The sequence below is a fragment of the Eptatretus burgeri genome, chromosome 14 (genome assembly GCF_056783735.1).
Source record: "Eptatretus burgeri isolate ZD-2024b chromosome 14, Ebu_testis_v1, whole genome shotgun sequence".
Classification (NCBI taxonomy): domain Eukaryota; kingdom Metazoa; phylum Chordata; class Myxini; order Myxiniformes; family Myxinidae; genus Eptatretus; species Eptatretus burgeri.
Window position 1 is genome coordinate 47,235,908 of NC_140974.1, and position 18,842 is coordinate 47,254,749.

Consider the following 18,842-nt stretch of genomic DNA (forward strand, 5'->3'; position numbering starts at 1 on the left):
TGGCCCAAGGAAAAGTGGGCGTGAATGCTTTTTGATCCATAAATTTGCATATAGCGACCGCCCTCCAACGCCCTGGAGGCGGGGCCAAACCGTCCCTCGCTCACCGATTGGACGGAACAAAAGTGGGCATGAGTCGTTTTTGATCCGTTTTTCTTCGGAAAGTCCGTGATGTTTTTGAACACGCTGCTCGGTGTGCGCCCCGCACGAGTCCAGCATCGGTGCCCACGAGTGGCGCGAGATGACGGTGATGCGATGGTGGCGAGTTGTGACGGTAAAGGTCGTGGCGGTTGTGGTGAAGCGGCGTTGTGGTTGGTGGTTGTTGTTGTGATGGCCGCGTTGTGGTTGGTGGTTGTTGTGTGATGGCTGTTGAGACATGGTTGGTGGTGGTAATAATGGCGGCTGGTCCAAAATAAAGATAGTAAAAGAAAAACGGCTATCCTGAAGAGTCGCAGCCCTCATGAATGACATTTATTCCCTCTAGACAACGGGTTTGGGCCTAACTACACATATACTTACCGAGATATCTCACCTAAGGGACCTGAATGGTGGTTTGCGAATTTGGTCAACCACAACACTACCCCCTCCCCTTTTTACAGACTCGTCCCGAGTCGTCAAATTTTCGTGTGCCATCATGTGTAGTTTTCCCCTAGTACATTTTACCTACGGATCCCTGAGTGCGACATTCATGGTATTCGTGTCCCCAAAATAAATAACCTCAGAGCTGAGTAACTACCTAAACAAACTCACTCACACGGACGACTTAAATAAAATTGCCGGCGCTAAGACAAACATGCCGGGGGCGCACTCATATTTACAGTACATCTTAACCTTAACTTACAAATTTTACACTAAACCATGGCCCAGGATCATTGAACTCTGCAAAAAGAAAGCAGTTAGCAGGGAGCCAGGCTGCTCGCATGCAGTCTCTGGCTCAAACAATGCAGGTGACAGGGAACGTCGCCGGCTGCTCACACGCAGTCCAAGGCCTTCCCTTTTGAACTGAACGCAGTGAACCACAACGGTGCACGGGCTGCACAAACGTAGTCTCCGTGCCAGCTCAAGTGGCACACGCAATGAACACAACGAATGGATGGATGAATGGTTTGAACTGAACGCAGTGAACCACAACGGTGCATGGGCTGCACAAATGCAGTCTCCGTGCCAGCTCAAGTGGCACACGCAATGAACACAACGAATGGATGGATGAACACAAACACGGTGCACGGGCCGCCACTGCAGGCCCGTGTTGTAGCTGCCAACAGGGCAGTTCTTGCAGCTTGCAAACTGTTGCCTTGATCCTGGCGCACATGGCAATGAACAGGGGGGGGGCAAAGCAAAAATTGAACGGGGCTGGTGAACATGGGCAGTGGGCATGGCATGGCAAAGGCAGCAGGCAAACACAGCCTGCAGAAGAAGGCCGCTGCAGGCAAACACAGCCGGCAGACGAACTGGTCGGCACAGGCCTTGAAGAAAACAGCTGCAGACGATCCGGCCGGCACAGGCCTTGCAGCAAAACAACAGCTGCCGATGAAGTGGGCCGGCCTCTGCCTTGCAGCAACGCAGCCAGCAGATGAAGCTGGCCAGCCTTTGCCGTTCAGTGGAGGTTGGTGGAGGGAGTGCGGTGGTGCTGGCCACTCGGAAGACGGGCTCGGACCTACCCTACGGTCTCCCTCCCAACCTATCGCCTTTGCCTGTCACTGTACATACCCACTCCCTTAATTTGTCAAACCCCAATTTAGCCCCAACTTATTTTTTTTTATTTTTACTTCCCCACTATAAATCGTCCCCAAACCCCCTTTATCGTCTTTGTTCGGCTAACCTATCCTGTCACCTAGCCTACTCCCAACCCCTACGTTCCCTTCCCGGAGGGGAATAAGGGAGAGCTAGCGTCCTGTGTCGAGGCCCAATGAAGCCTCAGGATGGCCTCCCCAGACTTCAGCGATCTAACCCAAAGTGGGTCCAGCGGCCCACAACGAGAGCGAGGGGATGGATGGTGCGGAGGGGTACATCTCCTAATCTACCCTAACCATTTAACTGTTAAACGACCCCGGGGCTTCAACATGCGCCTCTCGCTTAAACTATTGGTTCTAACAACCCAGATTCCCGTCGCCTGTGTTGGTGTCCTTACAATTTCGGGCCTCGCCCCCCAATTTTCTCTCCGTGCCCTCACACGGTCTCATGGCTGGGACACGTGGCTCCCTTTGGCATGCACGACCCTCTGCCGAATCTTCCGCTATGGCACCCCCGGGCACGACACTGCCTCCGAGCCTACCAGCTCCCTAACACCGGGGAGTGCCCCCCATGGCACCTCCCCTGAAACGCACACGTGGCAGGCTGGCTTCCCAGGCCCCTTTCCGAGGGTCACCCGTGCCCACAACACTGCCCACGCGGCTAATGGCGCCTCGGGCCCCCGCACCAAGCAGGCGCACCCGTGCCCACTATGCTATCCCGGCCCCCCATGGGCCCTTGGCCTACCGCGGCCGACTAGCCTGGTGCCCGGGGTACCCACTCAGCGATACTCACCTTTCGCAGCCACGCTCCCAAGCCCGTCAACAGGGCTCCTGCACCCCTCCAAACGGGTTTCGAGCCTACACTCCCACCAACAGCAAAACGACCTCCATTTTTCAATTTAACTAACCCTCTAACTCACTCTACACTGACCCCGGGGTCCCTTGGGCGGGAGCCACTCCTCCCCCCAATCACTCATCGCACCATGCAGTCCCCATTCGCTCCATACACACAGATCCGCTGGCCTCACTCACTCATCATGTACTCACCTCACAACTCTTCAACACACACACCGCTGAACTCTGCCATCCTTCTATCTGCATCCCCAAACTAACTCGTGCTCCCACGTCGTCCCTTAAACTACAGCACGTTCCTTTTAACCTACGTAGCTAAGCTACGTCCCCTCTACACATCCGCAAGTCTGTCACTGTCTCCAAATAATCCCATTAATCATTTTATTTCCCAACCTAAATCTGGCTACAATCCCTCTAACTTGTCCATTCCACGGACTCCATGAGGAGTTTCCCCTGCCCCATGAAGTCGGTCTAACTAAGCTAACCCTTCCCCCTAACTAGTTTCCATCCTGTGCCCAGGTCAAGGGGGTCTTCCACCCCTTGCCCAGGAATCCTGTGCACCCGAAAGTGAGGCTTGCTTTTTTTTCTTTTTTTTTTTTCTTTACATGCGCAGCACCAGCGCGGCAACTCGCGCACTTTGCACCTGCCCGTGACGTCATGCAGCTGCACGTGTTCCTCGTCCCTCCTTGGACGGTACCATCCGGCAGGGATACCCCTCCTGCCGGATTCCAACCCCACGTGCAGCCATGACGTCACCGTGCGCATAAAAAAAAACACAAGCCCCACGTCTCGAGGGGTTCCCCACGCGAACACATGTGCTTTGCCCGTTGGAGCTTAACACACACGATCGCGTGGAGAACCCGTCCGGTCCAAATCCATTATCCTGCCTAAACTTTGTCCGTCCGCGGGATCGGCAAATCCACCGCGTGCGTTTCCGGACCGGGACTTCACTCTCGCAAGCGAGCACGTGGGGGTCTCGTGCTTTGCACAGCACGGACCTCGTGCTCACTGCTGGGTGAACCCGGCACGGTCCTCGAAACAACTACAGCCGCTACCCGGCTTCCTTTCTTCACATGTCTCCGTCGTCGCCATTCGACCCACGCACACCTGCGTGTTACGACGCTCACAGTCCATTCCATCACATTGACCCCGGGAGACGCGGCTGCGTGCTCCCGCATGCCCACCGACATCTCCCTCACATACCGCTCTCTCACACACACGGTCTCCCTTGCACTCGGCCGTTCACTCACGCGTGCCTCACTCATACACCGTGCCTCACTCACACACGCGGGGGCACTCAACCGCGGTGTTTCATCCACTCGCGGTTCCTCATCCACACTGGCCGTTTCATCCACACACACGGCCTCTTCCACACACGGTGCCTCATCCACACACGGCGTGCTGGGAAGCACGTACTCCGGCACCATCGCCACCACACCACTCACACACGGGGTCGCTTCCACACACGGGGACGCACTCACACCTTGCACCACACACACAGGGACAACCACACTGGGGATTCGTGTCCCCACAAGGGTCTCCGGTGCCTCTATACCCCCCAAGCTCTCCGTGCACCTGTCCACAGCACCCGTCCCCTCAACCTCGCAAAGCACGACCGAACTCAACTGGTCGTGACTCGCCTCAAGGGGGCATACTCCCTCCCCTCGTTCCTGGAGGAGGCCATCCAGGTGCTCGCACTGGGTCTCCACCCAGTCCACCAGCTCACCCCCATTGTCCTCCACGACCTCTGTGTGTGTGTGTGTGCGTCACTTACCCCGTCTTCATCGTGCAGTCTTCCCTCTATCGTTCCCATCTCCCGTGTCTCTGCCAACTCAGTCACCTCTTCACCCTTTACCTCCCTTGTCTCAACTTTTATTTCCGTTGTCGTCACCTCGTGTCTCGTCTCACACGTTTTGGTTTCCCCATTTAATTTTTCCCTTTCGGTCATCGTCACGACCCTCGCCCAACATGCCCCCCCGAATTATTTTTTCACCCGCCTCCACCGCGGGCCTGTCAGCCGTTGCACCCCCTCCCAGCTCGTTCGTTCCTACACGTGGAGTCGCCATTTTGAGTTCCCTGCTAACGGCCTTCATGCCCGCCTGCAGGCATCGGCCCATGTTCTGCGTCTCACCCCGCAGCTTTTTAGTTTCTTCCCTCATGTTTGCTTCCATTCCGTTTATTTGCTTTGTATTGGCATCCATCTTTTCGTTCATGTTCGCATTTATCTTCGCTGTCATTTCCGCATTCATCTTTTGTGCATTCGCATCCATCCTTGCTGTCATTTCCACATTAATTTGTGCCATCATGGTGAATAGCTGGGCCATGTCGGGTGCGCTTGGGTGAGCCGTTTCGGCAGGGGTTGGGGAAGGGTTTTGGTTGAGAGGGGGAGGGGAGGTGTCATACACCGCGGCCGCTGCCGCACCCATTTCGGGCTCTGGGTTCAGTTGGGCGAGTTCGTTTTCCTGTACAACCAACATTTCCTGCACGGGGATTTCATCCTGAGCCATGGATTCCACACATTCTACATCCATTTCTAATACCCCCGGCTCCCGCTCGCCTTGAGACGCCATCTTGCTTCTCTTAAAGGGTTAATTTAGCTCGCTCGTAATTTGGAGGGAATCGGGGGTCGCTTCTCTCACCCCTGGACCGATTCCCGTGAATTTAGCTGGAGACAGGACAGACCGTTTTCCCGTTCTCCGATACCAGTGCCGCGAGGAGGGCGATGGGTTTATATCGCACGACCTGACACCAGTGTTGCGGATTCGCGCCCGCCGGCGTGCGAACGGCCACGTTACTCGAATCGCGGCAAGTCACCCACCGGACGGACAATCCAGTCGTGACCCTCTCGGACTAACGCCGGGAACCAGTCACGGGTGGACCTTTCGGTCTCACCGCGATCGTGCCAATCGGCCCCCGCGTGGGATAGGGTTGCTCGCCAAATTCGACCTACCTAAGTACCCACACGGAGGGTAGACCGGGCGATCGCACCTCGCCGCAGGTCGACTTCGGACACGGGCCACTTAAGCGACCCGTTCCGTACTATCGGGATAACCGAGTTATTCGTCGGCCTCGACGGTTCGATTAATTATCGGGCGTCTTAGCCCACGACCAACCCTTTACGTGAAGCAAGATGGGGATTCAATGAAAGAAATGACGAAGCGAAGCGGGAAAACAGTTCAACAATAAGCACATTTATTTCGCGATGAACGGAAAGCACACATATACAATTCCACCAAAAGCACATGTAAAAGAAGAAGACAAAAGGCAAATGCAACAATGCAGATCTATCCGACTACCGGGCACTCGGCAACACTTATACAATTTTACTTCACAGACGGCGCCGACAACACATATTCCCAAAGCAAAAGAAAAGAGAACCACCCTCCAGGATGAGGGGGTAGGCGGGCCTGGGGCCGAGACCGTGTCGGGCCTACCCGTCTGATGATGAGACGCGAAGTGGCGGTGGTGCCTCAACTCCGCGGGCCTCGCGGACAGTGTCTGGTAGGTGGTGGGAAGGGGGCCCCCTTTTGTCGCACTATCTCAGCGCGGGGGGGAAACAGGAGGGGGTTGCTGATGCTCGGGGAAAGGAGGATTTCACAAAATCTCGGGTCCCGCGACGAGCGTCTCCACCACGACCTCGGTCGCGCCGCCGGCCTCTCCCTCCGCAGTTCCCCGAATCCGACGCGAGCACCCCCTCAACCGCCTTCGCCGCCGCCGCCTCTCCACAGCTTCGTCCGATCGCCCTCTCCGTCTCCTCTCTTGACTCGTCCCAACTCTTCACTGGCTCCGCGAACTCCCAACTGCGAACTGCCCCTCCACTTCCAACTGCAGACTCCCTTGACTGACGAACGCAGTCGTTTTTATAAGCCCCGTGGCTTCGCTCTTTTACCCTTGACCCTCTGCCTCCGACCCTTCACCTCTCTTGCTGGCTCCCCATTGGCCCAAGGAAAAGTGGGCGTGAATGCTTTTTGATCCATGAATTTGCATATAGCGACCGCCCTCCAACGCCCTGGAGGCGGGGCCAAACCGCCCCTCGCTCACCGATTGGACGGAACAAAAGTGGGCGTGAGTCGTTTTTGATCCGTTTTTCTTCGGAAAGTCCGTGATGTTTTTGAACACGCTGCTCGGTGCGCGCCCCGCACGAGTCCAGCATCGGTGCCCACGAGTGGCGCGAGATGACGGTGATGCGATGGTGGCGAGTTGCGACGGTAAAGGTCGTGGCGGTTGTGGTGAAGCGGCGTTGTGGTTGGTGGTTGTTGTTGTGATGGCCGCGTTGTGGTTGGTGGTTGTTGTGTGATGGCTGTTGAGACGTGGTTGGTGGTGGTAATAATGGCGGCTGGTCCAAAATAAAGATAGTAAAAGAAAAACGGCTATCCTGAAGAGTCGCAGCCCTCATGAATGACATTTATTCCCTCTAGACAACGGGTTTGGGCCTAACTACACATATACTTACCGAGATATCTCACCTTAGGGACCTGAATGGTGGTTTGCGAATTTGGTCAACCACAACAATATATTGTTGCTGATTCGCGCCCGCCGGCGTGCTGACGGCCACGTAACTCGAATCGCGGCACGTCGCCCACCGGATGGACAATCCAGTCGTGACCCTCTCGGACTAACGCCGGGAACCAGTCACGGGTGGACCTTTCGGTCTCACCGCAATCGAGCCATTCGGCCCCCGTGTGGGATAGGGTTGCTCGCCAAATTCGACCTACCTAAGTACCCACACGGAGGGTAGACCGGGCGATCGCACCTCGCCGCAGGTCGACTTCGGACACGGGCCACTTAAGCGACCCGTTCCGTACTATCGGGATAACCGAGCGGTGTTATTCGTCGACCTCGACGGTTCGATTAATTATCGGGCGTATTCAGCCCACTACCAACCCTTTACGTGAAGCAAGATGAGGATTCAATGAAAGAAATGACGAAGCGAAGCGGGAAACAGTTCAACACAAAGCACATTTATTTCGCGATGAACGGAAAGCACACATATACAATTACACCAAAAGCACATGTAAAAGGAGAAGCAACACAATATTACACAAAAAGCAAATATAAAAGAGAAACACAATGCAGAGCTATCCGACTACCGAGCACACGGCAACACTTATACAATTTTACTTCACAGACGGCGCCGACAACACATACCCAAAACCAAGGAAAAGAACACCCTCAAAGATGAGGCGGGCCTGAGGCCGAGACCGGGTCGGGCCTACCCGTCTGGTGATGAGACGCGGAGCGGCGATGGTGCCTCAACTCCGCGGGCCTCGCGGGCAGTGTCTGGTAGGGGGTGGGAAAGGGGCCCCCTTGGTCGCACTATCTCAGCGCGGGGGGAAACAGGAGGGGGTTGCTGATGCTCGGGGTATAGAGGATTCCTACTCTGCCTCGAGTCCCGCGACGAGCGTCTCCACCTCGGCCAGGTCGCGCTGTCGGCCTCCCTGGGGTGCAGCTCCCTGCACGACGCGAGCACCCCCTCGTCTGCCCTCGCCGCCTCTCCACAGCTCCGTCCCCTCCGCTCCGACTCCAACGCACACGACGACCAGCTCCTTCTTGCCAACTCCACCGCCCGCGAAGTCTTAACTCTCTGTTCTCCTCTCGACTTGACTGACGAACGCGGTCGCTTTTATCAGCCCCGTGGCTTCGCCCTCTCATCTTTGACCCCCTCCCTTCGACCTTTCACCTCGCTCCCCATTGGCCCGAGAAAAAGTGGGCGTGAATGCTTTTTGATCCATAAATTTGCATATATCGATCGCCCTCCAACGCCCTGGGGCGGGCCACCCGCCCCTCGCTCACCGATTGGACGGCAAAAAGTGGGCGTGTGTCGTTTTTGATCCGTTTTTGAAGCACAAAATCCGTGATTTTGTACACGCTGTTCGGCGCGCGCCCTGCACGAGTCCAACACCGGTACCCACAAGCGGCGCAAGAACGGTGGCGATGCGACGGTTGCGAGGTGTGACGTGAAGGTCGTGGCGGTTGTGGTGAAGCGGCGTTGTGGTTGGTGGTTGATGTTGTGACTGGTGGTGGTAACAATGGCGGTTGGTCCAAATTAAAGATAGTAAAAGAAAAACGGCTATCCTGAAGAGTCGCAGCACGCATAAATGACATGTATTCCCACTAGACAACGGGTTTGGGCCTAACTACACATATACTTACCGAGATATCTCACCGAAGGGACCTGAATGGTGGTTTGCGAATTTGGTAACCACAACAATATATATATATATATATATATATATATATATATATGTATATGTATATGTATATGTATATGTATATGTATATGTATATGTATATGTATATATATATATATATATATATATATATATATATATATATATATATATATATATATATATATATATATATATATATATATATATATATTGTTACGGCTGTGGAAATTCGCAGAACACCATAAAGGTTCCTTAGATCAGTTATCCCGGTAAGTGAGTGTTCAGATAGGTTTCCCCACCATTGTTTAGAGGGAAATCTTCGTGTTCACCGGGCTGCGACCCTTTGAGATACCCGTTTTTCTTTATCTATCGTTATTTTGAACCACGCAAACAACAACCGCCACCAAGTACGCCACAACGCCAATCACGCAACAAACCTCCACACAAACAACCACCACCGTCTTCGCTACTACGTCCGCTTCCGAACGCCATCCATTTATCGCATGTGGAAACATTTGCTAGTTCGGTAATATCTTAATACAGTTGAGATTTTGGGCTTCCACATATGCATAACACGGGTAACCTCGCGAGTTGGTGTATAACTATAATAGAATGGATCGTATAATGCCCCTTTAATGGGACACAGACATCATAGGATGATTAGCAGAATTAATTGGGAGGTGTAACAGAATAATAATTACGTGCTATAGGATCTGTAGGATAATTAGAAGTGTGAAGAGGAGATTTATAAATGGTAAAAACTTAGTATTATGAGTACAATTTATTCCTAGGTAAGGGTAACTGCTTGATGTGTGCATTCTTCCAGCAACTCACTCATCAACTTCCAAAATCCAGGCTGACTGCATGTCTCAACTATGTTATCCCTCACTTCTCCGATATGTGGAACCGCCTTCCAGAGGCTGTGCTATCCCACTTCCCTCCGGAGCTCCAAAAGCAGGCAGTGCACCGGCCGGCTCTCATACCCATGCTCTTTATTAACCCATTAACTCTTACTTATTTACTTACATTCTAGATATTACTGGATTTTGAGACATAAAGCGTAGCTTATGCGCAACTCTTCACGGTGTCTTAAACTCTAATATACGAGTTAAACTTCAAGTGATGGTCGGACCAATGCTTCTCAAGCGCAGACTTTAACCGATTTAGTGTCCGACTCAATCACATGACGAGGAAGAGAATTGTAATTACCTCCGCCACTGAAGGTGAAGGAGGTTATGTTTTCACCCCTTTCTGTCTGTTTGTTGGATTCGCTATATATGCTAGATATCCCTTATTGTCGGGTTTTCAATGTGTGTGCGTGCGTGTGTGTGTGTGTGTCTGCAACGCGAGGCTCCACAGCACGAACCAGCGAACCAATTTCGATGAAACTTTGCCAACAGGTGCCATATGGTCTGGGAAGGTGCGCGTTTGAAATTTGTTGCCTAGCAACCACCCGTTGCTGTGCAGCGGCCAAAAAACCGCGTACAGTATTTTCAATACTTGTCCTTCAGTTTTGAATGTTGAGAAACGAGACTTCGGAATTAAACACTTCGAGATATTTAGAAAATTTTACTCGATCCGATTTTTGATTGAGGTTTTATTTTTCAAATGGTAGTCCTTCAAAAATCGGGTGTCTATTTACTGTCATTTAAGGTGTGTATACAGTGTTTGTAAGGAACTACACCGTTGTTCCACCTTCGATCTCTCCTCGATCCAAACGTTATTGACCAAAGTGAAAAGGATCCAAAATAAATGGAATCACCGGCATTTCTGTCTTTGTGGATTTCTAATAATATGCTTATTTATTTACCGAAAACGATTCCACGACCCACACGCCACCTTCAATTATTTATTTATTTACCGAAAACAATTCCACGATCCACACACCACCTTGAATTATTTATTTACTGAAAACGATCCCACGACCCACACACCACCTCCAATTATTTATTTATTTACCGAAAACGATCCCACGACCCACACACCACCTTCAATTATTTATTTATTTTCCGAAAACGATTCCACGACCCACACTCCGCCTCCAGTTATTTATTTATTTACCGAAAACGATTCCACGACCCACACGCCACCTCCAATTATTTATTTATTTACCGAAAACAATTCCACGACCCACACACCACCTCCAATTATTTATTTATTTACCGAAAACGATTCCACGACCCACACGCCACCTCCAATTATTTATTTATTTACTGAAAACAATTCCACGACCCACACACCACCTCCAATTATTTATTTATTTACCGAAAACAATTCCATGACCCACACACCACCTCCAATTATTTACTTATTTACCAAAAACGATTCCACGACCCACACACCACCTTCAATTATTTATTTATTTACTGAAAACTATTCCACGACCCACACACCACCTCCAATTATTTATTTATTTTCCGAAAACGATTCCACGACCCACACTCCGCCTCCAATTATTTATTTATTTTCCGTAAACGATTCCACGATCCACACACCACCTTCAATTATTTATTTATTTACCGAAATCGATTCCATGACCCACACACCCCCCCCAATTATTTATTTTTTTATTTATTTACCGAAAACGATTCCACGACCCACACACCACCTCCAATTATTTATTATTTAAAGTGGGAGTGGCTTAGGAAAGTGGGCGTGGCTTATGAAAAATATTGTGTGGCTCAGGAGGTGTGGTCAAACAAGAGCATTGAGAGAAGTTTATCGGGTTTTCCGTGTGTGTGTGTGTGTGTGTGTGTGTGTGTGTGTGTGTGTGTGTGTGTGTGTGTGTGTGTGTGTGTGTGTGTGTGTGTGTGTGTGTGTGTGTGTGTGTGTGTGTGTGTGTGTGTGTGTGTGTGTGTGTGTGTGTGTGTGTCTGCAACGTGAGGCTCCACAGCACAAACCAGCAAACCAATTATTTTTCAAATGGTAGTCCTTCAAAAATAGGGTGTCTATTTACCGTCATTTTTTATGAGGAGTGCCAGTTGGCAAAATACGCAATAGGAAAAATCTTGCCAGAGGAACAATTGTATGTGAACCAATACGTCTTGGAATGAATCTTCGTCGGTGGATCGGTCAGAATGAAAAGCATCGTATCCAGCGCTTCGATCCTAGCGAATCCCTCGTCGCCTACCGGCTTGACTGTCTGTTTGTCTGCTTATGTACAGGATATCTCAAAAAGTTTGGACGGATCCGGATGAAATTTTGTGGACAGGTTCGGTGTGCGTGACGAGAACGAAATGATTAGATGTTGGTGGAGATCCGAATCCGGATCAGACTAATAGAATTTTTAAAGTGATTCTTCACCATTGAGAGATTGTGCCAAAAACAATATATAGCTCGATATCTCAAAAAGTTGTGGACGGATTCGGATGAGGCTTGGTGGACACAGGTGCGTGACAAGGAAGAATGTGTTAAATGTTGGTGAAGATCTGGATCCGGATCCGGATCCGGATCTGATATTTTTTTAAGTGATTCTTCAACACTGAGAGATAGTGCTAAACTATAGATAGCACAATGTCTCAAAAGGTTGTGGACGGATTCAGACGAAACCTGGTGGACACATTGGGTGTGTGGCAAGGACGAATTGATTCGATTTTGGTGAAGATCCAAATCCGGATCTGGATACAAGAATTAATTAAATTTTAAAGTGATTCTTCATTGAGAGATAGGGCCAAAAACGATATCGTACTGGAGAGCATGATATTTCAAAAATGTATTGGGCCTGATATGTTCTCCTGGATCAGGCATTACGTGGCAGAGGTATTCACTCTACTGAGTGCCCTTCTTGTTCTTCTTGGAATGGACAGAAACGGCATACTCTGATTTTCATCTTTAAATTAAACTACTTCAGCTTGATTGATAGTCATCTTGTTCTGGTAGACTATTCATGTGAAAAACTTCTTATAGTTCACATTATCCAATGCTCTGAAAAAACAAGCTCAAATGAGGTAAGATCCTCGTCCTCTTAATGATGACGTCATAAAACCGAATATGACGTCATTGTGATATATCAGGTTTGCGATAAATGATCTGTGCTCATGCCCGGCTTGATTCCCGCAAACAAAATTCAAACAGCTTACCTAGTTTCGGAGATAATGGAATCGGCGATTTCCATTAGCGGAGAAATTATGATGTCAACTTTTTTTCTAGGAAGAATTTCCAAAATCGGAGATGGTTACTGCCTGCGCGTGGGCTTTCTGCATATACATGGTAAGTTTCACGAAGATCCGATGAAAACTCTGGGTTGTGAAACAAAAAATGTCAAAAAATAGGAATGATGTCATAAAAATTGATATGTAGTCATAGTGATGTATCATATGTGTGGTAATTCATCTCTGCTTATGCCCTGTTCGATTCCCGCAAACAGAATTCAAAAAGCTTGCCTAGTTTCGGAGATATTTTTTAGGCGATTTCCATTAGCGGAGATGTTTTGACGTCATAACTTTTTTTCTAGGAGGATTTTTTCAAAATCGGAGTTGGTTACTGTCTGCGCAGGGTATTTTTACATATATATCCCAAGTTTCAGGAAGTTTCGATGAAAACTGTAGGTTGTGAAACAAATTAAACAAAAAATGACAAAAAAATAGGAATGATGTCATAAAAATTGATATGACGTCATAGTGATGTATCATAAATGCGGTAATTCATCTCTGCTAATGCCTTGTTCGATTCCCGCAATTAGAATTCAAAAAGCTTGCCAAGTTTCGGAGATATTTTTTGGCGATTTCCATTAGCGGAGATATTTTGACGTCATAACTTTTTTTTCTAGGAGGAATTTTCAAAATCGGAGATGGTTACTGTCTGCGCAGGGTATTTTTACATGTATATGCCAAGCTTCAGGAAGTTTTGATGAAAACTGTAGGCTGTGAAACAAATGAAACAAAAAATGTCAAAAAATAGGAATGACCTCCTAAAAATTGATATGACGTCATAGTGATGTATCATATGTGCGGTAATTAATCTCTGCTAATGCCCTGTTCGATTCCCGCAAACAGAATTCAAAAAGCTTGCCTCGTTTCGGAGATAATTTTTAGGTGATTTCCATTAGCGGAGATATTTTGACATCATAACTTTTTTTCTTGGAGGAATCGGAGATCGTTACTGTCTGCGCAGGGTATTTTTACATATATATGCCAAGTTTCAGGAAGTTTCAATGAAAACTGTAGGCTGAAACAAAAAAGTCCACAAGAACGACAACATGAGTAAGACTTCGAGATCCACGAGGATCTAAAAACAATAATTTTCACCAGATAAAAGCAATGCGATAGAGAAGAAAAAAAGGAAATTTAAAGTGATAAAAGCAGACTAAGATGGAACAAAATGTTGCCTTGCTCTTTGATTTGTTTACAGTGGGTAAAGGATCATGGAGGAGCTTGTGAAGTGTGAAGACATTACATGCAGGCCAAAGACTTTCAGAGACATCGATGTACTTTTACAGGAAATACAAAGACATTAGTACCCACTGAATCAACACATACACAGTTTACTTTGATTTGAATCTGGGTTACCCTGCATCATGAATCAGGAGTTCCAGTGGGAAGAGTGACAGGCCAACCCAAAATATACCAATCTTCATAAATATATTCGCAGTTCCACAGCCGCAGTCCTTTCTGTTTTGACATTGTGGTCAACACAGGTCGGCTCGAATGCAAAAGATGGTGTCGTTAAACTTCACAAAGATGGACATCACCTTCACAGAACCTGGCAGAGCAGGTTGGAAATGTGGATCTTTCATTTTGAAGGAGGACAGGGATGGGAATATATTATTGTGCTGCTTTGCTTCAGGTAGCCAGAGTTGAGAATGGTGAAAAGCACTCACCATCTTCACAATGATGTGAAAAGGAAGTTTCTCACTCCCATGCTGCACTAATCTTAGGTTAAAGCATCTCACAGTTTGCTACTACCGTGTAAAGTAGGGCAGCCATTGGCAAGCTTTTGTAGTGATAAAAGACTCCTCAAAATTAGTGCAACATCAGAGAGAAGTTGGTCGTGAAATAACTCCGCTATAAATCAAATGTACTGACGGATGATCACTTCATGGGACAAATGGTAAACTAGGTCACTGGGACACTTTAAAGCAGTGGGCTCACATCCGCAGAATTGAGTCATCGGACTTTCAAATGTGGCGATTTGAGGCCTCCGAACATATCAACTACAGTGTAGCTACATTTTTATAGATGCTGATTGCAAATATCTTCATGAAATCAAGGGAATATCTCTCTGCATATAATTAATGTGTGGCATTGATTTCCAGCCGTTTGGCGAACAATAAAGAGTTGGTCAGTCTCTCGATATAATTTGATGCTGTACAGCTTTTGGTGTCAGTACAAGAATGATGTTTCAAATAGGCCTAAATTATTACGACTATTAAGATAATGGACAACTTCAAATGTGAAACTGTGTTAGTAGGAACATACAGATGCAACGGCTTTTCATATAACCGTTATGGCCTAAACTCAGTCGAAACTAGACATGCCATGCTATTTGGTCTTCTAGTTTGGCCCTGTACTGGTGCTTCCCCATGTTAGCTTCATTATTCCCTTCCGAGTGCGAACTAAACATTAATGGTAAACTTTTCACACTCTTTTCAATTTCAAATTCAAACTGGAATGGTGAAGTTATTACAAGTACACTCATAAACTTGCCGACACAGTACACAGAATAAAATGCTGGGTGGACTACTGCCCATTGTCCAAATAGGTACAGCAGTGCAGGTGTGGTAATCTAATATGTTGCTCCAGAAACTGCAATTCACCAACAAAAAGGTGCTAACTTGGAATTACTACTGTATGGTTATCCTAAATATTGATGACTGCCCAAGTTAGCATTTAACCTTCTACTCTTCCTGTTAGATATGAAGTGTGCTTGCAATCTTTCGGGAAAGTATTACGAGTCACACTGTCTTGCATGACCATCAACCGTTAAAGCATGGTTCCCAGTGTGATTTTATCACTGTGGCTGACTGCTGAGCACAGCATTAATCTCAGTCGGTCTTTTTCTTGCAGCTATTATTATTTCGTATGCAGCCTGTGGCTTCTGGTCGCATAATTGTTGGGAACGCGGCTATGCCGCTAATGCAGTGCCCCCTGTTTTCAGTAAGCTGGTACTCATTATGCCAACCTTGGAAGAGTGATGACCTGAATCAACCCACCTTGTGTTATTTAATAGCTTGACAGGGGCTCAAACTCAAGACCCGAAGATCTTAAACCAGCCACATTAACCGTAAAGGCAACACCAGGCATTTTTTTTTTTTTTTTTGCAATAAGACAAGTGTAGCGTGATATGCTTCTTCTCGTGGCCTGCACTTCTCCACATCTGAGAGCTTGACAGAAAACTTGAGATGTTGTTTCTTGGGTGATGATGCACCAATTAAGTTCATCAATGTTCAATGTAACTCCACACGAAATTGGTTGAATGATGGATGATTCGAGCAGCTTCTATCAGTGGTGTCTTTGCCTGCCAGTATGTGAAAGGCCTGTAATTTCCTGTGGTTATGCACAAAAAGCAGATGAGGTGTGCATACAATATGATTCGATGGTTTGACTAAATATTCATAACATACTTTGACGATATGCTTATTAACTTGTTCTGGGGGTGGCACCAAGCATTCTTGATATGTGATGCAGAGCTGCCATTAATTCAGATTTGCATTAAGCAAAGCTTCCACCATCCACTCTTTGAGAAGGATTTAATGAAAAAATCTGATCTACCGAAACAAAAGTATCATGGGTCAACTTCTTTTGATTATGGTACAGGTGTGCTAAACTGCTAAACAGGTGTGCTACCAACTGATGCTGGCAGACGGGATGCCCAGTTTAACGTCCATCCGAGGGATGGCACACACATTGATGATTCACACTGCCTGTGAAACACCAGGATGACAGTGTTGTGGTTCTGCCAAACTGGCATCCCCCAAGACAATGGCACACAATATATAATGGTTCCTGAGACAGTTATTTCATGAGTATTTGCTTTTGATAGCCCTTCCCTTCTGGGTGGTGGGTTTATGGAAAAATATGTGCTGCATGGGCTTTCGGCAGTGTTTTTCTTTCTATTATTTAGCAATCTTTCATTCTTTACATTACTTTGCTTTGTTGTACATGACCTTTCGTCACACATGCATGCACACCAAAGACCATAGCAACAGGGGCAAATCATTGGCATATACGCGCCATTTCCTATTCAAATTGTGCGCCATTATCCCACAGACATTGCACTTCAGACTTCACCAGACTCAAACCCAAATGTTGCAGTATTTCAAACACCACTACAACGCCTTTTATAAAAATCACCACAACATCGGACCACAACCCAAGCTCACTAACTTTCACCATTAACAGCCACAACAAACGACCAACCACCTCCATCACAAATCACCACACTACAACCGCCACACGACACCACCGCTGACATTGCTCAACCACCATCACTACCGACATTTACCACCTCCCTCTCGACCGGCAGGAGTTGGGGGAACCTGATGCACAATAGTAGATACTCGAGTCTGGACGTCCTCGTGTCTAACTTGGGGCGTGAGCATGCACAAGAACACGTTCAACGTCGTGTGGACAGCCCAGCGCTCTGCTCAATTTCGGACCTCATTGGGTGTCCAGCGCATGTTCTTGACCAGAGAACGCAACCGAATACCTCAGCGCCATGTTAATCTTGGAAACTGATCATGTGGTGGAGCGACTAGGAGCCATTTCCGCTGCCAAATATTTGCATGAATGGAGCTCGCGCCAGGGTAATCTTCCATACACCACTGAGGGTGCTGGAAAACACCCATCGCTCCGCTCCCAAGCACCACCTCCACAAGAGGATTATAAAGAAAGGCTCAGTTCTCTGGCTGCGTGTTCTTGGGGTCACTGTGCGCTGAACAATCGAACTTGAAGGAGCGGGCAGGGTGAGCGGAACGGAGCCTGTAGAGCAGCGTGCGGAACAAGCGGGGAAGCCAGATGCCAGACTGGGCACAGTTTAGAAAAACCTTTGCATTTACATGTACAGACCTCCTTACACTTCACTTTAGGACTATCTTCTCACATGTTCTTTGCTTTGTTTCCAACCCCCCTTGATCCACATATTTGCACCTTCCTCTCCACACTTCACCTGCATATCACCGCACCACTCACCTCACCTCCCTCTGACCATGCACCATAGACTCCCTCAGTTTTCCTCCCCCCTTTCTCCCTCCACAGCAACTGGGTTTGCATTGGTTCCTCATCCACGCCTGGTAAACAGAGGTCACCAAACACCTCGTACTTTCTCTCCCTCTCTCTGGAATTTCTAATTTCTTCAGGAAATAATTCTGATGGCGGCTGTTTTGTTGGCATTATTAAGATTGTTGAAGTTTTGGGATCGGGATAACTTTGCACTGTCTCTCTTGTGTTTGTAAATAATTGCATTTCTTTTGCTGCACGACACCAATCCTTGCTTTCCACTGCTGTACATATTTTCTGTGTAATATATCCCCCACTTATTGTGCCAAATACCTTTCCTCACCCTTGCTGTAAATCAATTCTTTGTTATTGTAAATGTACCCAGTTTGTGGTGTCTTTTCCTCCAATAGTCCAGAATAGTCCATACATAACGTAAGTCAGGAAGTTATACCCAAAGTGATTTGCTCTTGTTAGCCAGTGCACACTCACTGTATCAATCAGTAGTAATCTAGATGTGCATTGAGGGCACGAAACTCGCTTAGTGCGGCCATCCAAAGGTAAGGTACCTACGCAAAGTAGTGACACCCTGCCAGGATTGGCAGTACCACTCATCGTTCATGGTTGCTTCACAACCTACTGGGCCATGGAGTTATCCGTGACTGGTGGCCTCATGACTGGGAGTTTGGGAGGAACTTAAGTTCTTCCCCTTTTGGTGAACCTCAAATCCCGGGCCGTAACAACAGTTTATAGCTGGGTGAAGATTCAAACCCAGGCGAGACAACGCAGAGGTGAGTGTGCGTACCTCTCAGCCATCCTTCCAGCCCTTTGCATAAGATGCCAACAAAACATTTTATTGTTTATTTTACTTTCTCCAAAGTTAGGCCAATAAATGATTCATCATTTCTAACTTTCTATTTTAACCTCCATTTGCT

At 48.0% G+C, this 18,842-nt stretch overlaps 1 protein-coding gene across 6 annotated transcripts in view; it reads left to right on the top strand.

Moving 5' to 3' along the window:
• Window positions 1-18,842, top strand: part of LOC147013113 (uncharacterized) — a 174,351-nt gene that overhangs the window by 69,665 nt on the left and 85,844 nt on the right. The window contains exon 1 of one of the 6 annotated variants that reach the window (XM_085854705.1): window positions 12,926-12,964. The exons of the other annotated variants lie outside the window; for them this stretch is intronic. The gene's annotated coding sequence lies outside the window, so the exon portion shown is untranslated. Of the gene's footprint in view, window positions 1-12,925; window positions 12,965-18,842 lie in introns of those variants that run through there. 6 annotated transcript variants of the gene reach the window in all.